Below are 25423 nucleotides of genomic sequence, written 5' to 3'. Positions count from 1 at the left end.
TAATTGATATTCTCACTATGAAAGGTGAAATGTATATGTGCCTATATATATATGTATATGTAGACAAATGGATGTGTATATGTATATATACATATATATATATATATATATATATATATATATATATATATATATATATATATATATATATATATATATATATATATACACACTCATATACACCTACATTTACTTGTTGCAATAGATTCTCTGTACTGTTGACTGACTGTGATGATCAATATGTTTGTGAATACGTCAAAGATATGTATATGTGGGATAGCTTACTGGGAAACTGTTTATGTCATGGTATTATGGGTCCTTGCTTTGATCCTAGCAAAAGCTGTGTATTCTGTTGCTAGGCAGAACAAGTGCTATTGCATACAGTGTGATTAAGTCCCTTTATTTTAACTAGGGTGTGTCATTGGAGGCTAAAGCACTATATCTATGATTATTGATTGGTACCAATGTTAAATGCAAATCCTGTGTGTACTGTAGTACTACTTGAAGCTCTGGGCCTGTATAGCAAAGTATGGTGTATGTCCACATTGCTTGCATCCACTGTTTTGTGTGGTCCCTGTATTCATCACAGATTACATTTCTCAAGATTAAGGTTGTGTAAGTACTGACACACAGTACTGTATAGTACACACTGAAAGCTTATCTGGGTTGTCATACCTTTGTGTCCTGTAATTATGTCTAATGTGTGTGTGGGTATGTCTGTAACATGTCCTTTGACATATGTGTGGTAAAACATATAACTGCATATCTAGCAACATTCATAGTGTACTACAGCAGTATGTGAGCTATGTTCCCAATTGTGCACATATTTTGGCCATGGGCTTGGCATTAACAAGTTGTGTGGTATAATAGTAATACATTTACTGGACCTTACACTGATTGTGATGGATGATATATTTTTTTACACATCAGCTTGATGTATATCTGCTGTGGCTAGGTGGTGCATTGTGTTGCATACAGTGTGCCAGGTACTCTTGTATAATCTTATATAGTGATTTTATTTTGTTGCTGTGCAGAATATGGTTCATTACATAGAGAGTGAGCAAGGCACTTTCAAGCACTTGTGGGGTGAGCAGTGATAAGTGGCATTTACAGTGTTTCACTCTCGGTTAGCTTATAGGTTGCTATATATGGCAGTTCAGTGATATGTGTACTGTATAATGTTAAATGTGCCATATGACTTGCTCAGACATTTTTGTATTTATGTCTTCCAGGGATCATAGCCCATCGCAGGAACCCCACTTAAAGTAGTGCGGAAGATGATATAATTACTAGCAGTATGATTCAGCACTACCGTCTCATGTTCTCACGAACCAGCCAGAACCAGCAGAAGCATACTGCAATGTGGCAAGATGTTGTCCACAGGGTCAATGAGGTAGGCCTGCATAACAGGACATATGAGCAGGTATGCCACCACTGCAGTGATCTTCTCAGACATGTCCGTCAGCATTCCGCTGATGTGTGTAGACACCAGCTTGCAACAGGAGGTGGTATTAATATCCATCCCCCTGTCACCAGAGTGGAGGAGCTGCTCCTGAGCCTGGTGACACCTGCCCAACAACAACAGCAGCAGCAGACATACACCATAGAGGAGGTTGGAGCCACCCAGCAAGCACAAATGGAACATGCAGATAACATGGCATATCTGTAGACTACTGTTATCTGTATTGGTAGATCATGCATATGTGAGATGTGGAGTGTGTCATTCAAAGATGTGGAGCCTGTTGTTATGACATACTGATTTTTTGGAACATAATCTGTAGCCCTGTGAATGTTGTTGCACTGTAAGGTTGCAAACACACAGTAGCAATGCCACGGTTGTGGCCACTGACAAACTGTCTCATCTCTATGTAGGTCCCTCTGGGGTGACATCAAGGCAGTGGACAGATGCTGGTGAGTGTGTTCTACATTTATTATTGTAAATAAAAAGTGCATGTCATAGTTAAGGTGTAGGCCATGTACACATGTAACACACCTACCCATAATGCATGCTGTGCATGTTTGGTGTAAGAGCACGCACATCTCACAAATGTGATTAGCTGCCTCAAACACATGCAATACCCAGACAATCTCAAACAAATGTGGCTAGACTGTAGTGACCACTGGATAGGCACAGTTGATACTCAACATGCACATAACATACACATCTATGTCATACACAGAGCATTTTAACATGCTACACATAAAGGATTCCCAAACCCTCTGTAAAGACACACTCCAGTATCCAAAATTTCATCCTCACATTACACATAATATACCTGAGGGGTAGAGGCCAATCATGGGGCATTTAAACACCCTGCAACATACTACACCTTCATGTCAGGGAATGCTCCTTATTGGCCTCCTTACAAACTCATGTAACAACTGGTTGTGAAAGGTGAATTTAGCCAAGGTAGTACAGTTCTAGCACAGCATGATTAGTGCTGGTTTGTGAATCATTTGTAGCCTTGAGTGACCACCTGATGCTTCATGATGATGGCCTATGGTACTATACCCCATCCAGTTATTGTAACCACAGTACTACACATAGCTGTCATTGCTACATACCATAATGATGCATGTGTGCACACATATGCACCTCTAAACAGTAGGCATACCAATCACCATTTGCACAACTGACACATATATGTCTTTTGATGCTATTGTGTGGCTAGGTCATATGACACATATTGGGTATGTATAGTATTTAAATATGCAGTTGTGTTTTAGCATGCCATGTCATGGATGAGACTGGCATGTCCACAATATGATCTACACTCACCATAAGTACCGTACATTGGATATGTGGCCGAATGGTATTCCATTAATTATCCATGCACCACTGATGATGTTGTGTGAATACTCATCATGCATGTGCTAAAAATGTGTCCGCAATTATTTTCTAAAGACACAGAGGCTGTAATCAGCATTGGATACCTATCTGACACACAGATACACATCCAGCAATAGTATGTACACCTGTGAGTTATGGTGCACAGTACATTACAGGGTTATGAATACCTGCCCAACAAAGTTGTGTCCATGTATGCATTGTGTTCCAGGGGGAGGGCCATCACCTAATAACAAAACACATGCATCAAAGCCATGTATACTGTTAGTAACAAGGACTGACTACACTTGCACTGCATGCTGTTGAGCAACACATGTCCTGCATGCTGACATATGTGATATGACTGTTTTGCTTGTGATACTGTATCCCACCATCACCTGCTATTGTGTATGTTCTGTGATTGCTGGTGTTGTGTGTGTCTGCTTTAGGGAGGAGTGTAGTTTTGTGTGTGTGCATGTGTGCATGTGTGCATGTGTGCATGTGTGCATGTGTGCATGTGTACATGTGTGCATGTGGTCTAAAGTCATGTTCAGGTCTTAAAGTGTGTTTCCTGTTTTCCTCTCACAGGTGCTGAGGTGGGGCTGGTTCAGTACAGCAGGGAACCTGATGTCACTGAGACAGACAGTGATGATGAGGATAGGTGTGTTGAAGCACAGGCAGGTTTGTCAGGGTCTGTTGTTAGGCCACCAATTGACAGTACACATGTCTCCACCCCATCCATGCACACAGCCTTACTGCCTGTACATCCATCATCACCATTGCCTTTAGCTGTGGGACAGTGTACGGTTGGCACTGGCTAGGACAGTGTGGTATCTATGGCACATGTATCAGGACACAGCAGCCATAGCCAGATGTCGGGAACAGTACCACATAGGCAGATGCCCAGGGGTTCTCATCAGAGCACTGCTGGTCATTATGCCCCTGGCATACATGCCACACTTCTTTCTACCACACGCATGTTCCAGGCTGTCATGGAGGCACAGACACAAATGGAGCGGTACACCAGACAGGGGCTAAGGGCACAGAGGGCTCATTACACATCTGTAAATGACAGTATCCATGACCTAGCAGGTACCATATGTAACTACACTGAAGTCATTGATAGACATTGGGGTGAGACATTGGATGTCCTCCACAATGTCATGTCCATGTGTCAGGACAGTGCAGGATGGTTGAGACGTTGACATGGACATATGCCAGCAACATCAGCAGCTGGAGGTCACCGTGGACATCCAGCAAGTCACAGCCACTCCTGTAGTGCCAGTGCCAGCCCCAGCAATGTTGGGGGGGGTGTCCATAGACTGTCCTAGCAGACCATGTGCCCGTGGCTCTGGCCAGTCCCAGCAGGGACCTGGATCCGGTGGACATATGTCAACCTCTTCAGATAGTACCCACTCTGGATTAGTACCAGATACTGTCTGTAGCACCCCTGCCAGACACAGATTCCATATCCATGGCCAGAGATGATGATCTGTAAAGCCTGCCAGGTACAGTCTGTAGCTATCTCACAAATCCCCGTATATGGCAGCCACATGGTGGAACTGTGTGCATGCAGACACAAACACATAAACCAGAAACCTAGGGCAAACACATACCCACACACATTACATAAATATTGGCCCATAACAGTACTCATGGCCCTCACACACACACTCACACACACATGTTGATTGTATGGCTCAGTGTAGGCCTCTGGCAAACCAACAACACACCCTGTGCATATGATGAAACCTGTGCCACCTCCTGTCATCTGTAACATTGATGCAGGAACAGACTGACATAGTGCTGATGCACAGGGTGACTTTAATAAAGTATAGCAATAGTTGGATGTGTAGCATGTTATCAGCAGTAAAGTGTAATGATATCCTTAAAAGTGTAGCTGAGCAGGCATGATGCATTAAAGCTGTAATTAGCAATGTTGTATTGTTTTCACCAGTGTTTATTCCAATTGTGTTTTGCTTGCCCATGTGCCACTTGGCTGATGTGTGTAGTTGTGTCAGCATGCGTTATACAGTGGACAGTAAGTGTGGGGTGTGTGCAACACAGGTTTGCAGGTGTCCATTTTTGAACATGGTGGAGGTGCACTGTCTGCATGTACATGCATATTGGACACATGGGCAGGGTGACATGCCCTGTATTGGCCAGTGTTAACACTCCATAATTTCTATTGGTGACCAGTATGCATTGTACTACACACATTTTGGAACTTGAGTATGCATGTGTGTGAATGACATGGGTTAACACTGTGCTGCGGGCGATGTTGTTGTTGCTATCTGTCATTGGTTTGCATTAGTAAGGTTAACACTGCCCCAGCTGCATAATCCTTTAGTAATGCATACTGTTCACCTACAGGGTTGCATGGACCATGCTATCACAAACACAAGAAATTCTCACTTATACAGTAAAAGTGCATTAGCCTCATGGACACCTGCCATAAACTAAATATATAATAGAAGGTGTGAAATTGTACCAAAAAAGAGTTACATACCAAGAAGGGATAACCTCTCTGGTCAGTATAGTTGGGAAATACAATCCCTCAATAAACATACAAGCCAAGCTTCAAAATACAAAATGGCAAGGATTCCAAAGACAACACTAAAGCTTTCTTTAGTGTTGTGTATAATCTACAGGGGAAATCTCAGATCGGGTCACAGTTAATGTAAATGGTCACAAAGTACACTTATCTGACTGACATTACCAATTTCTTGTCAGACAGTTTGAATGCAGATTTCACCACCCTGTCATTACACAAGGGCCACATTTCCAGACCTGAAGAATGTAAAACCTGATGATTCACAGACACCCTAGTTAAAACATCTCTTTACCAAAGTCCAAACCACAGTGGCAATGGTACTGGACAGTGTTCCTGGCTGTGTCACACACAAGCTCACATATGAAGTCATCACTCACCTAAACACTCTGTCCAGATGCAGCCTCTATACAGGTTATATACTTGTTAAATCTTAGATATCTTTGTAACCTACATTTTAATTGTTACTACATTTTTCGTAATGTGGAGCTTTTCTCCCCAGGCCTCCGCTGAAAATGGATATGTATCCAGTCGGACTTTCCCGGTTAACAAATGTAAAATAAAATAAAATAAAATAAATTGTGGAATGATGCACGGTAATGATGTTCACAGTTCACAAGGGTTGAGCTATAACGTCTTCTTCTTCTCCTTTCGGATGCTCCCATTAGGGGTCACCACAGTAGATCATCTGTTTCCATTTCTTCCTGCCCTCTGCATCTTGCACTGTCACACCATCCACCTGAATGTCCTCTCTCACCACAGCCATAAACCTCATCTTAGGCATTCCTCTTTTCCTGTTACCTGGCGGCTTCATCCTTAGCATCTATTTCACAATATACTCTGCATCCCTCCTCAGCACATGTACAAACCAACTTAATCCTGCCTATCTGGCTTGGTCTACTAACTTTCAAACCTGGGCTGACCCTCTAATATACTTATTCCTAAACCTGTCCACCCTCGTCACACCCAGTACAAATATTAACATAAATTGATTAAGGGTAGAACTACAACAGATCCTGGAAACTCTCACCCTATAAGCCAGACAAATGTTATCGGGAAGGCTATGGAGCACAGCATTATGGAACTCATTAACAGAGACATTTGAACCTGCAAACACTGCACCATACCCACTTAGGTTCTCTAAAGGCCAGATCATGGCTCCTACACCTAGTAGACTTCAAGCCAGTTAACAAGGCTATAGATGAGGGAGGGGAGGTCCACACAGCCAAGCTATAGCTCACCAGCAGTTCATACCCATCCCACATTCTGGTATTATACATAACCTCAAAAGACTGACCATAAACGATTGTTAGATGATGGATTGACAACTGATGCACAGATGTAGGACACACAGTAACATTTGCAGCCTCCATGTACAATTCTATGCCAGTAACATCTGGTATTCTCCTGCACTCAATCCTGGGACCACTCCTGTTTGGCATATAGCTTTCTTAGGTACAAGCAAACACAGTAGGGATACGTCTGCCTATGTTTGATGAAAATGCATACTGTGGGCTATACTTTATTTTCCAGATGACACACACATTCTCCAAAAGGGTATCATAGAGACAGATACCTGGTGTAAAACTCATGCTGTAAAGCTATAAGCCAAAGAAAGCATAGTTATCCACTTTTAGAAAACAAAGTATCCCCAGAGTACAGCATATGTAGTAGCCCCCAAAATGTGGAACAGGTACTAATGAATACATAGAGCCATGTGTTTAGTCATCTCTCCTTTGATAATCACATTAACAAAGGGTTTTGGAAATCCCTCTGTGGAGCACATAAGCAATAAAGGGTTTGCATGCAGATCCACAGAGGTTGTTGCACACCTATAATGATTAGTCAACTTTGCCAGACTTTGCTTGCTTTGGAACAGGATTCAAATATACCTCAAGCATAAACCCTCACTCACACTCTTCAATAGAAACCGTGATGAGTGGATGTGAAACAGAAGACGTAGTCCAGGGATCACTGTGGTGGCTAAGCTTGTCACTAGCATACAGAAGTGACCTAAGGTCTGGAAGGTGCCAGCATGCTCTGGCAAAGATAACAGATGCATTCAAGGAGAAAGCAGAGTACCCACCTATGAAATAATTGAGGTCACATGTTTTTATATGGCTTTGCTCCACATCTACCTTACATGGTAAGTACAGTTGTCATTGTGATATGTCATACACTAGAAAAATCAAAACCCACTCCACATTGACCAACAGTGTCACACACTCTCACACACCTGGAACACACCCACAATCAGCAAGTGTGAGATTCAAATGCCTTCCTAAGTACATTATGATACTACAGCAGTATGCATTTACATGACACACTATACACATTACTGGGATTTCACCTTTCCACAGGTATATTTGTAGGATGTTGACATCATCAGACTTGTCAAAGATGAGTATACCACTTTTAAGGAGTGTGAGTATTCTCCAAAAAGGTTGCACTTCCCCAGGGTGACACACACAGTTAGCAAGTGCAGTATACAAATTCCTACCTAACTACATTATGATACTACAACAGTATGCATTTACATGACATGCTATACACATTATTGGGATTTCTCCTTTTCACAGGTATATTTGGAGGATGGTGACATCATCAGACTTAACAAAGATGAGGACACCACTTTTAAGGGGTGGGAGTATTCTCCGAAAAGGGTGCTTTTTCTATAGACACACACACACACACACACACACACACACACACACACACACAGTTGGGAAGTGCATGATTAGAACCCCTACCTAACGATACTACAGCAGTATACATTTTTATGATGTGCTATACACTTTAGTGGGATTTTACCTTTCCACAGGTATATTTGTAGGATGGTGACATCATCAGACTTGACAAAGATGAGTATACCACTTTTAAGGGATGTGAGTATTCTCCAAAAAGGTTGCTTTTCCCGAGAGAGAAATGCACACTTGGCAAGTGCAGGATTCAAACCCCTACCTAACTACATTATGATACTGCAGCAGTATGTGTTTCCATGGTGCACTATACACATTACTGGGATCTCTTTTTTCCACAGGTATATTTGTAGGATAGTGACATCATCAGACTTGACAAAGATGAGTATACTACTTTTAAGTGGTCTGAGTATTCTCCAAAAAGGTCACTCTTCTCTAGGGAGACACACACACAGTTGGCAAAGGCAGGATTCAAACCCCTACCTAACTATATTTTGATACTACACAAATATGCCTTTACACAATGCGCTATATACGTTACTGGGATTTCATCTTTCCACAGGAATATTTGTAGGATAGTGACATCATCAGACTTGACAAAGATGAGTATACCACTTTTAAGGGGTGTGAGTATTCTCCAAAAAGGTTGTGCTTTCCAGGAAGACACACACCACACACACTTGGCAAGTGCAGGATTCAAACCCCTACCTAACTACCTTATGACACTGCAATAGTATGCTTTTACATGATGCACTATACACATTACTGGGACTTCTTTTTTCCACAGGTATATTTGTAGAATAGTGACATCATCAGACTTGACAAAGATAAGTATACTACTTTTAAGTGGTGTGAGTATTCTCCAAAAAGCTTGCTCCTCTCTAGGGAGACACAGACACAGTTGGCAAGTGCAGGATTCAATCCCCTACCTAATTACATTTTGATATTGCCAAAGTATGTCTTTACATGACACGCTATATACATTACTGGGATTTTATCTTTCCACGGGTATATTTGTAGGATGGTGACATCATCAGACTTGACAAAGATGAGTATACCACTTTTAAGGGGTGTGAGTATTCTCCAAAAAGATTGCTTCTCCCAGGGAGACACACACACACAGTTGGCAAGTGCAGGATTCAAACCCCTACCTATCTACATTTTGATACTATAGCAGTACACATTTCCATGACACACTATACACATCACTGGGACTTCTCCTTTCCACAGGTATATTTGTAGGATAGTGACATCATCAGACTTGACAAAGATGAGTATACCACTTTTAAGGGGTGTGAGTATTCTCCAAAAAGGTTGCTCCTCCCAAGGAGACACACACACAGCTGACAAGTGCAGGATTCAAACCCCTACCTAACTACATTTTGATAATGCAGCAGTATGCATTTACATGACACACTATGCACATTACTGAGATTTCAATTTTCCACAGGTGTATTTGTAGGATGGTGACATCATCAGACTTGACAAAGGTGAGGTTACCACTTTTAAGCGGTGTGAGTAGTCTCCAAAAAGGCTGCTCTCTCCCCAGGGAGAGACAGACAAACACACACACACAGTTGGCAAGTGCGGAGTTCTTAATCCAAACTAAGTACGTCTTTACACTTCAGCAAGCAATATGGAGTTACAGGGTGCAATACAGACATTACTTGCTGACAGATTGCCCAAAGGTTTTTTTTTCTCATTTGCTAACCTCAGCAGGCTGATCATATTAGGTGTATTGTGAGTGTATTGTATGCATAGGCCATGACCATATCATATATGGGTTGATGCACCACATGCTGGCACACAAAGGGTCAAACCAGTGGCAAAGCTCTGTCAACACAATACTGGACAATACAGTCAGGAGGAGTAGGGTCATACAACCACAACACCAACTGTCTCAAATAGACCTACAATATAAGTACCAGCAAACACACACACATAAATACACATTACCATACTCGGAGAATACAAACATTAATCTGTCCTAAGCAGACAAGCAAGCAACATGCACCTCCAAGCACACGCCAGAAAACACATAATACACCAAAGCAGTGTGCCTCACAACAGGCCCTAAGGCAAAAAAAGATACCCAACACAATAGTAATAGCTGATTTCATAGTCAGGTACACAAATGTTCCACTCACTCAGCTGGAGAAGGAGAAGGTTACTGTCAGTTGTCTGTCAGGTGCTATGATCCGCCACATAACACAAGCACTTACATCACTCCAGAACAGGTACATATATGTCGTGTTCTTTGTACATGTCAGTGTGAATGATCTGAGACATACCTCCCAGGACAACATGACAAGAGATATATAGTAGCTCTATGATCAATAGCCCAGGCTGGTATGACCCTAACCTTGAGTAGCATCTTACCTTCACCTACATGATACTGCAATATAACTGAAAGACGATAAACGTCAACAATTGGCTGAGCTTCTGGTGTCATTCAAAGGGGATCCAGTCTCTGTCTGCCTGTGATGACATGATAGACATGGCTCATTGCTTCGCTACAGATGGTTTGCACCTGTTGGCCCTATGCTTCTGAATACTGGCCAAGGCTCTTGCTGTCCCCATATTACCTTTTTAGGCAATGCTCAAAGGTTCATAGGTTCATAGGTAGGTACTAGGCTATCGGCCCTGGGGCCTATACAAGCCCAGACAAAAAGATACCCTGGCTTTTGCCACCCAAGAAATGTATTTTCCTGTGCCACTGTCAAGCAGAGACACAGAAGTGATCCCTGGGGTGAATTTCCTATTTCCCATCCAATCATCCAGATTTTTCTTGAAAAGTGCTAATGAGGAGTTTTGTTTGATATAGATAGGTAGTTTATTCCAGAGTATGGGAAGTCTCTGGGACAGGAATCTATCCGTCCAGCATGTCCTGTTTATTGTGGTGACAAGGTTTAGGTCCCTAGAGCGTGTAGCTCGGAGGGATTGGGATTTCTTTAAGTGGAGTATCTCCAACAGCTCTGTGTTTGACATAGCTTTGTATGTTAGGCAGAGATCACCTCTGAGTAGGCGATATGCGACAGAATAAAGCTGGAGTGTTTTGAGATGGTCTGTGTAGGGCATGTGTTTGAGGCTGGTAATCCTCTTTGTGAGGTATTTCTGCGGCCTTTCCAGTCGTTGTAGATGTCTTGTGCGGTACATATCAAAAGGGGCGTTGTACTCTATAATGGATTTAATGAGTGATGAGTAGAGGGGAACAATGACCTCTTTTTTTCTGCATGAGAAACCTTTTGTGATGAGGTGTGCCACATAGAAGGATTTCCTGACTACTGAGGCAATGTGATTATCAAAGGAGAGGCTACTGTCCACCTGTGTCCCAAGGTCTCTTATCACACTTTCAGTGTTAAGTATACTACCGCCTATGTTGTAGTTCATGGGTACAGAGTTTTTACCAAAGGGGATGACAATGCACTTTTTGGCATTGAGCTTGAGGCCACGGCTTTGACACCAGGCATCTGTCACAGTGAGGCTCTTTTGTAGGATGTCCACATCGTTAGTAGTTTCAATTATGGCTCCTAGTTTGCAGTCATCTGCAAACTTCATTAGCCAAAGACCTTCTGTGTTAGCCTGTACTTCAGGGAAGTAGATACCAAACAGGACAGGACACAGGACTGAACCCCGTGGTACTCCACTTGTCACTGGTCTAAAGTCAGATTTGGAGTCTGCTACTTTCACATTGTGGGTTCTGTCAGTGAGCCAGTTGTCAACCCATCTTATGACATAGGGACTTATACCTAGTTTAGTGAGTTTATCTATAATTCCAGAGTGGGGGATGGTGTTGAAAGCCTTGGCAAGATCTGTATAGACTGTGTAAACCACCTTACCCTTGTCTATGGCTTTGGTGACTGCTTCAAAGAAGTCTATCAGGTTTAGGAGACATGATCTGCCTTTTACAAACTCAAACTGGTTGTGGTCCAGAGTTTGGAGATTACAAATGTCTTTGTTTATAAGTTCCATGATGATACTTTCCATGGCCTTGCAGACCAGGCTCATCAGGCTAATGGGGCGCTAGTTCCTGGGGTCCATGGTGGCTCCCCCCTTGTGTAGTGGGATAACTGTCACTGTGCACCATTCAGCAGGCACAAAGCCTGAGGTGAGGCTATGATTGAACATGGTACTTAGGTGTGGTGCCAGTTTGTTCTATAGTTTGTGTAGAATGCAGCCTGGGATGTTATCTGGTCCCATGGATGCTGTGTTCCTGACTTTGGAGAGTGTGGTTTTTACCTGTGCAGCCATGATGACAGCAACTTTGCATTCTTCCAGTATAGAGATGGGCTCTTTCATGGGTGAGAGGAGGGTAAAGTTAGCACTGAACCTATCTGCCAGGATGTTGGCAATATCAGTTGGGTCTGTATATTTAGTGCCATTGTGCTGTAACTCAGAGAAGATCTGAGTGTTGCCATTGAGATTCTTGACATAGCTATAGAATGCTTTGTAGTTGTCTTTAGAATCAGTGGCGATTTTGTTTTCATAACTAGCTTTGGAGGATTTTATCAGGGATCGTAGCTTCTTACTGAGGCTGACCAGGGCGCTCCTCCACTCATGGGATTTTACCCTCTTAAGCAACAGTTTCTTCCTTCTGTTGTACAGTTTGTTTATGGCAGGGGACCACCAGATTGGCTTCCTTTTCTTGGAGGATAGCATCTTGGTTCTGTTTGGGATAGCACGATCCGTGCACTCATGTAAGTGCTTATAAAGTGCAATTGTGTAGGATTCAGTAGTTGTAACTGTATTGTCCATCTGCATGGGTGTCATGAAGTTCACCACTTCTGTCTTAAGAAGCATGAAGTTGGCTTTGGAGAAAATTTTTAACATGGTTTCCTTAATGGGGGGTGGGGGCAGAATGTGGATATGTAGGGTAATTAGCTTATGGTCGGATCGGACCAATGAGGTGTTGACTTCAGGTGTGGAACACTGGTCACTCAGGACAAACCAAACCCCGTAACCAACACAAATAACCACAAAGTGAGCTAAATGCTACTCATTGCCAGAAGTCTCAGTCACCAAATGCACACACTTGAGGCACTTCTCAGTATAGAGAATATTGATATCTGTGCAGTAATAGAAACCTAGTTCAAGGCTCCAGAGAACACACCAGCACTACCAGGATACTACTCATTCCATACCTTCCAGCATCAGAACCTGGATCATAGCACATAGGGTGGGGATGTATTTTGATGATGATTCATCAAGGATACCTACACCTCTCTCTACATCCACTCTACAGGATATGTACCCATAGAATGTTGCACAGCAATGTTCTTCCCACTCCACAGGGAGGGGCCACAAAATACCCTTGGCATTCATGCTATATGAGCCTGACGAGTCTGATCTGCAAGGCAATGGAGCCAATCATAATGGAAGTCAACAATAAAGACATTGGGAACCTTCACACAGTTGAGCACACCCAGTTTGGCTTCGTCAAATGCAGATCACACCTCCTGAACTGGGTGGATTTCTTTGAGACAGTTACCCAGGCTACAGATGATTGAAATGAGCTCCACACAGCCTACCTATACCTCGCTAAGGCCTTTGAAACCATTCCCCAGTCAGGTATCATAGATGAACTCTTAAACTGAAACAGAACGCAATAAAAGTCGGCCAAAAAGAGTTAGTGCTATTTATTATAAATTACACTTTCAGCTAGGACAGTGCCTAGCCTTCTTCAGACAAACAGTTAAAATATGGTAAACCAATGCCTTTTATCTAATCAAGTCAGTGATGTCATCAATTAAGCAATGTTGTTAGTAACCATGACAACATATTATCGCAGCCTACTTTTATATAACAAGTTATAACTCATTAACTTATAATACAGGAAATGATGAACAAAACCATATATATTCCTATCTCATCTTATGTTTAAAAACACACTTATATATGTATACATATTAAAATATGAACTATACAAATGTAATAACAGCCTACTCTACTTAAAACACTAAATCAAATTCATACTAAATAAGTAAAATTCATAAAAATACTTATGAATTCCCTGGTTCTCCTTTGTGTGAATATAAGGACTAAAAAGTACCTAATTAAACAAACGCTGCCCTAACCAACCTTTAATTCCTGGTTAAACTGTCATATGCAAGAACTTTGTATATTTGCATTGTATTCAATTTTTATCTATTCAAAGTTAGGAGTTTCAACAGACTTTTAATGGAAATACTCTCATTAATCCCTGGGGGCATATGAGCCCTCGTTCACACTTGCCACTTCAGTTCATCTATTTCAAGCAAAATTTGCCAAGGACCACCCCCCCCGAATGTTCTCAATTCTCTGTTGTAAAACTGTAAACCTAAAGGTGTGTGCGGAAAATTCAGAGAAGTGTTTGGCTAAAGCATTGTTAAAATCTTTCTTCTTTATTGCATAACAATGCTCATATATTCGCTGCCTAAAACGTCTCTCTGTTTTCCCAATGTAAAACACGTTACATGAATTGCAACAAGCAGCGTAAATCACACCCTTAGATTCACAGTTGAATTTTCCTTTTATTTTGTATGTGTTGTGGTTCAAAACCACCTGGTTACCAACCAGAATGTGTTTAGATTGTGAACATGAACCACATTTAAACATCCCATTGATTCTCCCATAAGAATTCCTGCTATTAATGTTGCTCTCTAAGAGGGCTTTAAGATTTTGACCATGTCTGTATCTTATTCTAGGGCTAGAACCAAGAATTCTAGAAAGGGAATCATCATTTTTAATGAGGTCCCAATTTTTATTTATTACCTCTCTAATAGACCAAAAATCTAAAGAGAATGTATACAAAAAGCTGGCTTGATAACTTACATTACCAGCTTTTTTATTTGGCAATTCATCAGATAGACTAGCCAATTCATTAAGGACTGTGTGAGAAGATGAGCTTGATTGCCCTTTTAATAAAGGAATAAAATAACCAACATTACGCTTGAAAACTACTTCTTTTTTTGTGTTGTTAACAAGTTGACTAGGATAGCCTCTTTTCATAAACATGTTACACAGATGGTCACATTCAGTCTCAAAGTCTAATTCATCCGAAATCATACGGGCAGCCCTCACCATCTGGCCTTTGACCACCGCTTTCTTTTGTTGGATATTAAAAAGTGTAATACCAAGAATGCCTTGGCCAAACACATCTCCAACAATTCAACACATTCATTTGTATTCAGAGTTTTACAAACAGTTTTACCTAATTCCAGAGATGGAGATAATTTTAATGATTTAGAATTAGTGGAACTTTCCTGGATTTTTAAACTTAAAGCGCACTATGAACCAGGTCTGAATCAATATGTCAGCATTAGGGCTCCTTTAAAAGGACGTAGTGCCAAGTGATTTTTTAATAACATCTGATTTTAGAGATTGAGTGTACAGATACACTATATTCTTTATACTTTCTAAATATTTCATGTATAGACTCTGGCAAGCATCTCATATATTGTTGACATGTATATAGTGTCAGTTTAGACAGGTTAACATGTTTCACATGTCTTGCTAAGGCATATTAGTTAGTCATACTTTGATCCATTATTTTATTTTATGTACTTATATTTCAAAATATATGTTTATATATTTCTATACATACATATTTTAAAAATTTTCTATGATGTTTATTTCAATGATCTATATACTCTAACAACCTAGAATTTGGTTTTGCTCATGAGGTTTTATTCTGCATATGAGATTAAGTTATTCTTATTTATTTGTTCTTTATATTTGGCTGCATTGGCACTTACAGTGCTCATTTGATACTGTTGCTCAACACCAAGTGAGTTACACATATGGATTCATATATATTTATTCATTTACATTTGTATTTATATATTCATATTTATATATTTTATATTTTATATACATTTACATATTTATATATTTATATTTATATTCATATTTATATATATGCTATGCTTTTATAACAATTGATGGTTTATTTAATATATGTTAAGTTTTTAATAAATGTAGCAACACCATGTTATCGTTTTACAGAATTTGGCATTATAGCACCCATTCAACATCAGCATTTTTGCACATATATTACATATTTACAGGATATATTTGATGCAAAGTTTTCAGAATTTATATTTATACTTATAAGAGATGAATGCATAAGAGTCTTGTAGGATATATTGCCTTATAATTTGTTGTTGTTGTTTTAACAACTTCTTTAAATTTTTTAACTGTTTAATTTTATCTTTTCAGCAGTACCTACTATTGCACTGTTTCTTTTAATTGAATGATTTTAATCATATGTTTAGAATTGGATTAATTAAATTAATTGATTGCCTTAGAAATGTCTATATATACAGTTGAATTCAAAGCTGTTAGTTGTAAGGATCTGAAGAAGCGTGCCTTGGCACACGTGAAAGCGCTTGTCTTTTTACATTAAATATTTTCATCCATTTATTGTGGTGGTCGGCTTCCAGTTTGTTTCTACATATTTGTTTCACTTGCTTCTGGAGCAGACCTTTGGGCTATAGCGACTGTGTGTTTTCAGATATATCTTCTTTGTTTCGAGTCGCTCAAGCCACACGATGGATAATTCTTCGATAGAGCTTGATTTTGCACCAGAGAAAACGGACCAGAGGAGGAAGTGGGAAACTGTTATGGACATACGAGATAATCCTTTCCTTGCTATGAAGCTTTTTGTCACTGATTCTAATGTTGACGTTACTAACAGTGACAACTTGCATGAATTTAATGTGAGTATGAAAGAGCTAGAGAATATGTTGTATAAGCTACAAAGGTTTACTTGGCAAAGAAGACACTTAGAAGCATGTTTGCACTTTAAAATAGTGCCGAGAGGGATGAGAGTTCTCTGCATGCCCACCTATGGCGACAGCCATCCGGACTTATTGAAGAGGTGGCAGCAGTTGAACCTAGAACTAAGCTACAACTATATTAAACTATTGTTGGATTATTTTTCTCCCTTAGAGAAAGAACTGAGTACTAAAGCTGAAGCCTTATACAATACTCTATACGATAAATTTATAGGGGCTATGTACATGCAACGTATAGAGTCCCTACTAAATCAAACGTGTTCCTATGGGGAGAGATTGCAGCAAACCAAAATGCGCAAACTTCAACGAGACTACTTTGATTTTACAAACAGTCAAGTCTTCTTATGGCCGAAGAACAGGAATGTCAGAGAGACTGGGTTTGTAACTAATACTAACGCTGATGTCCTCAATACTGAAGCACCTGCTTCTACTACAAGACAAAGTGACACTACTGCTTTAAATGATCTGCCTGCAGCTCTAGGGGTGATGATGTCATCAGCGAGAGTCTCCGTTACCCCCACAACAGATTCTGACTATGCATACCGAACCAGTTAGCTCTACCACGCTCCACTATGAATAACACTGGAGCTAAACCGAAGGTAGCACAGACCCATATTGAACGTTTTTTACCCCTTCCAGTACAGAGCCAACATGGAACGAGAGGGAGGTCCGACAGCAGAGACAGATTCAAGAGGAAGCTATCGGGAGAACAACAGGGCCGGAGAGGTCGATGGAGGAATGGAGCAACTTAATAGTCAATTTTTCCAGGTACATTTTGACACCCATGGATTGTGAGTTGTTGAACAAAGGTTTGAACTATATACCTGCTCAAATTAGCAATGTATCTGAAATTTTGAAGGACTTGAGACTTTTTTTACGTAGTGTATCTTTGAAACTGCTTTTTAACAACAAGAAGGTTTCAAATGATGTCTCTGATAATACTACTGATGCTTGTTTTAGAAAAAAGAGTACTTTTACACCTGCTTTAACTCCTGTAGCTGAATGTTTTTTGAAAATCTGTGAAGATGACTTGTACAAATATTACTATGATTTCAAACATAGTGCATTGTTTTTTAATACATACACTGCTGAATGGGATAGGATTTACTCTCTGAAACGAAATAATGATTTGATGATTAAATCAGCAGACAAGGGGGGAGCAATAGTTCTACTAGACACTAATGTATATGTAGATGCGATGCTTGCACTTTTGAAGGAAACCATTACCTACAAACCCATTAGTCATTTAGAACTCACCAAAATCATTTATAAAGTACATCAAGAGCTTTATGAATACTTAATGTGCAGGCAGACAGATTATGATTTGTATCAATACTTCTTTATTGAAAAACCTCGAACACCGTACATCAAAGGTTTGCCGAAAATACACAAAGGCCTGTACCCACCACCTATGAGACCTATAGTAGTGGGACAGGGCTGGGTCACTGAGACATTGTCAGTCTTTTTAGAGAAAAAACTCAGACCTTTGGTTAATGAGACTACATCCATCTTGAAGGATACTTATGAGTTGCTTGAGTGTATAAGCAACTATTCCCATGCAAACATGGATGAATTACTTTTTGTGACTTTGGATGTAAAGAACTTGTTCACTGCCATACCCAATAATTTTGGCCTAGAAGCTCTGAGGCACATTATAAATAAGAGCCAGAAGTTTAACACCAGTGAAGAGGGACTATTGTGTGCCATCATGGAACTTATTCTGACTAACAATGTTTTCAAATTCAGGGACCAACTATATTTGCAGCAGTAGGGGGTAGCCATGGGCACCCCCTGCGCCAATACTTACGCGAATTTAGTGATGTTGTATTGGGAGCAGATGTTTTTATTCACACACGATAGCTTTAAGAAAATTAGCCTTTACAAACGATTTGTGGATGACGTTCTTTTATTTTGGCATGGGAGTACACTTGAGCTTCTCACCTTCATAGAACAGTTAGAATCTACTACTGACTTTCTGAGTTTCACAATAAGTCATGACTCACACAGTATAGATTTTTTAGATGTGAGGTTATACAAGAATATAAATCATAAGATTGAGACAACCATTTTCAGGAAGGAATGTTGGAGAAACACTTTACTTCAATTTAACAGCATGCATCCTAGATATGTGTTTGATAGCATAATGAAGAGCCAATTCATCAGAATCAAGAGGTTATGTCATAATAGTGTTGAACTCAATAAACAGAGTGATTTCCTAGAACAATGTTTTTTGATAAAGGCTATGATGAAGAAAAGGTTAGGAAGATTAAGAACCAGATTTTATTTAATGAGCAGACTGCTATTAATGGAAATTATACTAGAATGTCTGGATATCATGGCAAGAAGCTCTTTGACAGTTCCAGAGTTAGAATCAACCTCAGATATACTAGTGATATTCATCACATTAAAGACATCATTCTTAGTAATTGGCATATTCTCCTGACTGATCAACGGTTAGCAGCATTGGTGGGTTCTACATCATCATATACATTTCGTAATAGTAAGAATCTCAGCAGGCTTCTATGTATAGAGTTGAATACTGTTAGTAAGAACATAAGCATTAACAGGAACATGAGGACAGGAACCTTCCCTTGTAATAAGTGCAGTATATGCACTTTGATTACTACAGTTCAAGAATTTGAGCATCCAGTTTTGAACTACAGGTTCGAACCCCATCAAACTGTTACATGTGAAAGTAAGAACCTTATTTATTTGGCTACCTGCCAGAGGTGTACAGCATTCTATGTAGGAATGACTACTAGAACCTTGAGAGAGAGGGTGCTGGAACATGCTTTAGATATTAAAAAGTGTAATACCAAGAATGCCTTGGCCAAACACATCTCCAACAATTCAACACATTCATTGGTATTCAGAGTTTTACAAACAGTTTTACCTAATTCCAGAGATGGAGATAATTTTAATGATTTAGAATTAGTGGAACTTTCCTGGATTTTTAAACTTAAAGCGCATTATGAACCAGGTCTGAATCAATATGTCAGCATTAGGGCTCCTTTAAAAGGACGTAGTGCCCAGTGATTTTTTAATAACATCTGATTTTAGAGATTGAGTGTACAGATACACTATATTCTTTATACTATCTAAATATTTCATGTATAGACTCTGGCAAGCATCTCATATATTGTTGACATGTATATAGTGTCAGTTTAGACAGGTTAACATGTTTCACATGTCTTGCTAAGGCATATTAGTTAGTCATACTTTGATCCATTATTTTATTTTATGTACTTATATTTCAAAATATATGTTTATATATTTCTATACATACATATTTTAAAAATTTTCTATGATGTTTATTTCAATGATCTATATACTCTAACAACCTAGAGTTTGGTTTTGCTCATGAGGTTTTATTCTGCATATGAGATTAAGTTATCCTTATTTATTTGTTCTTTATATTTGGCTGCATTGGCACTTACAGTGCTCATTTGATACTGTTGTTCAACACCAAGTGAGTTACACATATGGATTCATATATATTTATTCATTTACATTTGTATTTATATATTCATATTTATATATTTTATATTTTATATACATTTACATATTTATATATTTATATTTCTATTTACATATATGCTATGCCTCTATAACAATTGATGGTTTATTTAATATATGTTAAGTTTTTAATAAGTGTAGCAACACCATGTTATCGTTTTACAGAATTTGGCATTATAGCACCCATTCAACATCAGCATTTTTGCACATATATTACATATTTACAGGATATATTTGATGCAAAGTTTTCAGAATTTATATTTATACTTATAAGAGATGAATGCATAAGAGTCTTGTAGGATATATTGCCTTATAATTTGTTGTTGTTGTTTTAACAACTTCTTTAAATTTTTTAACTGTTTAATTTTATCTTTTCAGCAGTACCTACTATTGCACTGTTTCTTTTAATTGAATGATTTTAATCATATGTTTAGAATTGGATTAATTAAATTAATTGATTGCCTTAGAAATGTCTATATATACAGTTGAATTCAAAGCTGTTAGTTGTAAGGATCTGAAGAAGCGTGTCTTGGCACACGTGAAAGCGCTCGTCTTTTTACATTAAATATTTTCATCCATTTATTGTGGTGGTCGGCTTCCAGTTTGTTTCTACATAGCCATCATGTGTTTGACTGAAATTCTGAAAAGTATACACCAGACAGGAGGGGTCCCAGGACTGAGCCATGGGGGACAGCAGTTGTTACTAGCTTACAGTCCAACAGGCAGACCACAATTCTTACCTTGTGGGATCTATCTGTGCCCCAGTTGGCAATCCATCAGATGACATACGTGTTTATGCACAGGTTGTTGATTTTGTGGATACGACATGTGTATAGGATGTTGGAAAAGGGCTTTTCAAGGTCTATGTAGGCCATGTTGAGCTCATTTCATTGATGTATGTCCTGGGTAACTGCCTTGAAAACTGTCTAGCAGGTTTAGAAATCATGATCTGCCCCTGACCAAACCACAATGGGTAGGGTTGGGTGCTTGTAGGCTCCCAATAGCTCTGTTTATAAGTTCCATAATGATGGACTCCATGGCCTTGCAGATTAGGCTTATTAGGCTTATAAGACAATAGTTCCCATGGTCTGTTGTGCACCAACACTTGTGGAGTGTGCTAATCTTTGCTGTAACCCATTTAACAATTTCATATCCTGTACAGAGGGTGAGTCTCAACAAACTGTTCAGGTGCAGGGTCTGTTTGTTTTGGAGTTTACATATGACACAGCCAGGGACACCATGTCATCCCATAGACACTGTGTTTTTAGGTTTGGATAGAGCTGTTTAACCATTGTATATGTGATTTCTGGCTTTTCACAATCTCTAGCTATGGTAGTGGGCCCTTTTGTCAGTGGGGGGTGGGGTAAATATGTATGAACCTGTCTGACAGGATGTTGGCTATGTCAGTCATGTACATGTATCCATTTACAGTTTGCACTGACTCAGAACATATATGAGTTTACATTGATATTTATGACATAGCAAAAGAAAGCTTCATAGTTCTCTATGGACTCTTTGGCAATATTTTTGCCAGAACATGGCTTGGATAATGTTAGGAGTGCTCATTGTTTCTTGATGATACTGATTGGAGATTTATCGATCTTCTTTGGATTTTCACTTTCTTTCAACAACTTAAGTACTTGTAGTACATAGTTTGATTATGACAGGGGTCCAATATATTATATGGGTCTGTTTTCATATCACTGTATGTGCAAGGCAGGATTGGTGAATAGTGACAAGTGTCTGGAGTAAGAACTGCAACAGCCAGATACGTGTGGCCCACTGCTGTACTCAGACATGGCCTAAGTGTGTGAGCATGCCCAGTATGACCTTTCAGTACGTTGTTGACTGACATTTGCTTTGTTTGTTTAAGTGTGTGAGCATGCCCAGTATGACCTTTTAGTATGTTGCTGACTGAAATTTGCTAAATTTGTTTAAGTGTGTGAGCATGCCCACTATGGGCATATATATTATATGTGTGTGAAAAATCAAGTTGGTTTTTACTTCAGGGCTTACCTTTGTGTTGTACATCAACAGGACGCACACTGTGCCTGCAGGGCTTCCATGAGTCAATTTGCATAGACTTATCAACATTTCTACATACAGTGGAGACAGCTATTACTTGTACATTTCTACCCGGGGGGGGGGGGCACACCTGATTGTTACTGTGGGTGTACATAGGATGAGGGGTACACCTGACACTTATACACATTTTCTAGGCCTGCACTGCTATGTCAGGTACTCCATTTCAGTCTGTACTGTTGCCTATAGTACTGGCTTGAGGCATACCACTGTACTACAGACCTTAGCTTCCAATTACACACATATTAGTTTGTGACTTCATAGCCTACCCAACCCACATCACACTGCCTGGCCTGTTGTTATCTGTCTGCATAGGCCTGGGGGGAAGTTACTCATATGCCTCTTCAGAGGGCATGATACAGCATGTGTTTGTGTTTGCATTTATCTACAATTGTCCTACTGGCTGTGACTGTTAGGTATGTGACCCCCTCCCCCAACTGTTATGTGTGAGTGACTTACGTTGCTTCTGTGCCAATGAAATGGTGTCATGGTTTAGTGGTTCAGTACTGTGACTATAGTACACAGTATCCTGAGTTTGAGTCCTGTCACTGCTTTTTATTTTCTTGCTGGGCAGACCTGACTGGTTAAGGAACAGTAAAGCAGGTGTGAGCGTGTTTATCCAACTTTGCTCGACTTTGCCCAACATTGCCCAACATTGCCCAACTTTGCCCAACATTGCGCTGGTTGGTGCGGTGTGCAGCTATGCCCAATTGTATTTAAATATGCTCAGTACTGGTAAAATGTGCTTAGCAGTGCTTAAAATAGGGCACTCATGCCTCAGGTGATGCTGTAGGGCTGCCTATTTCGGATGCACATAGTACACTCCTTATACATGTTTAAAAACAGGTAGTGTCAAGTTAGGCATCCCTTTTACTGTATGTGCGATTCAAAGAGAGGTGTCATTTCCAGGGTTCCTACTGAGTCAGTGTATGTGCTATGTGTTGCCTCTTTGCCAAGGCCAGGGCATACTGGGCATGCCTCCTTCTGCCGACTGGGGCAGGCTCAGGTTGTTCCTCCTCCAAGTCATGCTGTGCTTGTGCAGGCCTTGGCAGTGGTGGGGGGCTGTTTGGCCCTGCCCCATGTTGTTCTTGCTGCAGCTGTTTCCATAGGATCATGTTGTGTAGCATGGCACATACCATAACAATATGGGTACATGTAGTTGGTGAGTACTGCAAGGCTCCACCAGATGTGTCCAGGCACCGAAACTGTGACTTGAACATCCCAAACACATGCTCAATTATGTTTCTTGTTTGTGTGTGTGTCTCATTATGGAGTTCATGTTCTGGTGTGTGTGTGCATTTCTGATGGGTGTCATCAGCCACAGCTCCAGTGCGTATCCAGCACCCCCCACTAGGTGACCATCAGGGATGTCCCCATTGGCAAATCTCTGGTACAGCTGCTTCAGCAGACAGATGTGGGAATCATGATAGCTTTCAGGGCAGCCAGCACACACATTCATTATTATGCCCTGGGCATCGCACACAACCTGGCAGTTGATAGAGGAGAAGCCCTTGTGGTTGATGTAGACCCATCCCTGCTCACCGGGTGGTGCTTTGATGCATATGTGCGTGCAGTCTATTGCACCCACTACCTCAGAGTATTCTGATATTTGGTGGAAAAGACACATTGCTGGCCAATGCCTCACAGGAATTGGGGAAATATACATGCTCAGTGACATGTGCTGACATGGCATCCAGGAATTGATGGAGTACCCTGAATGTTGATGCCTGTGAAATCCCCATCATATCACCAGTTGGTCTCTGGAAGGTACCTGTAGCTAGTATTCTTATGCCAACACATACCTTGGTATCCACTGGGATGGGTTCCCCTCTGTTGGTTCTGTATGTGAGGCATGGCCAGCACAGCTCAACAATTTGCTGTAGGAGGTCTCTGTCCACCCTATAGCGCTCCACTATCTCCAGCTTGTGTAGCCCCTGGTAGGTTACCCTGGGTCTGTACACTCTTCTCCATTTCCTCACTGTGGGTTGCTCAGCAGCATTCACAACATCACCACCCTCAGCACCTTGCACATGTTGGTTTATGATAGCAAGAGCAGCCCCTAACATTTTGTCTGACTTAAGCTTTTTAAGCTTTTTCTCTTTGTATACTGCAGTGTTGCAGAGTTCTTGGGAAAAAACAGGGGGAAATACTGTTTGCAGATTTTAAAGTGCTGGGCTGGGCTGGACTAGTCTGCTGCCTGTGTAATTGGCTGATTCTGATATATTTCACTTGGCAGCTCTGCTAGTTTTCCTTGGTTAACTTCCTACTACTTCTTTTCCTTCCTTTTGCTTTTCTGCTTCTGCCCGGGGGTAAGCACCGAGCAAACAAACGCAAATGCACGCACGCGCATGCACACACTGTGTGCATGTTTGCAAGGAGTTTCCTGTCTTTTAACATTGTGCACCTTTGGTTTGAGGTTTTCAAATAGGGCAACTGTAGGCATGCCTCTTGCAATTCTGAGCAACTCAAAGCAAACATAAGCCAATGTGTTCAAATTAGCTTACAGCCTGCCTGACACACCCCCTCATGATGTCACCTAAATTCTACTCTACTACTCACCTACTCCTACTCTTACATGGTTACATCTCTGACAGTGAGCTTCCCCCCCTTATCAACCACTACTCAGTGGCCATGTTGTCTTCAGCCTGCCATTCACCTGCATGACAGAATAAGCTTTTTGGTAAAAATGTCTATTTTTACTTTTTTTTTTAAATTATTTTCTTGTTTTTTAAGCGCCGCACATTTGTGCGGTGCTGCGCTATGCTAAAACATCAGAGATCAGGGAAAAAAGTTAGATTTTTATATTTTCAAACATTTAGAAATGCCAATGTCCTTATATTTGGCCATTGGCATGCTTCCTCAACTGTATACATCCTTTATTTGGAGCTGTCATAGCTCCGTTTAGCTATTTGCAGAATGGTACTCCGTTACATTTCTGCAGATAACACTAATCTTCCACGTCCAGGTTAGTGTT

Source organism: Protopterus annectens, chromosome 1.part0, assembly GCF_019279795.1.
Source record: "Protopterus annectens isolate FY-2018-M chromosome 1.part0, PAN1.0, whole genome shotgun sequence".
NCBI lineage: Eukaryota > Metazoa > Chordata > Ceratodontiformes > Protopteridae > Protopterus > Protopterus annectens.
This window is presented reverse-complemented; position numbering follows the sequence as displayed.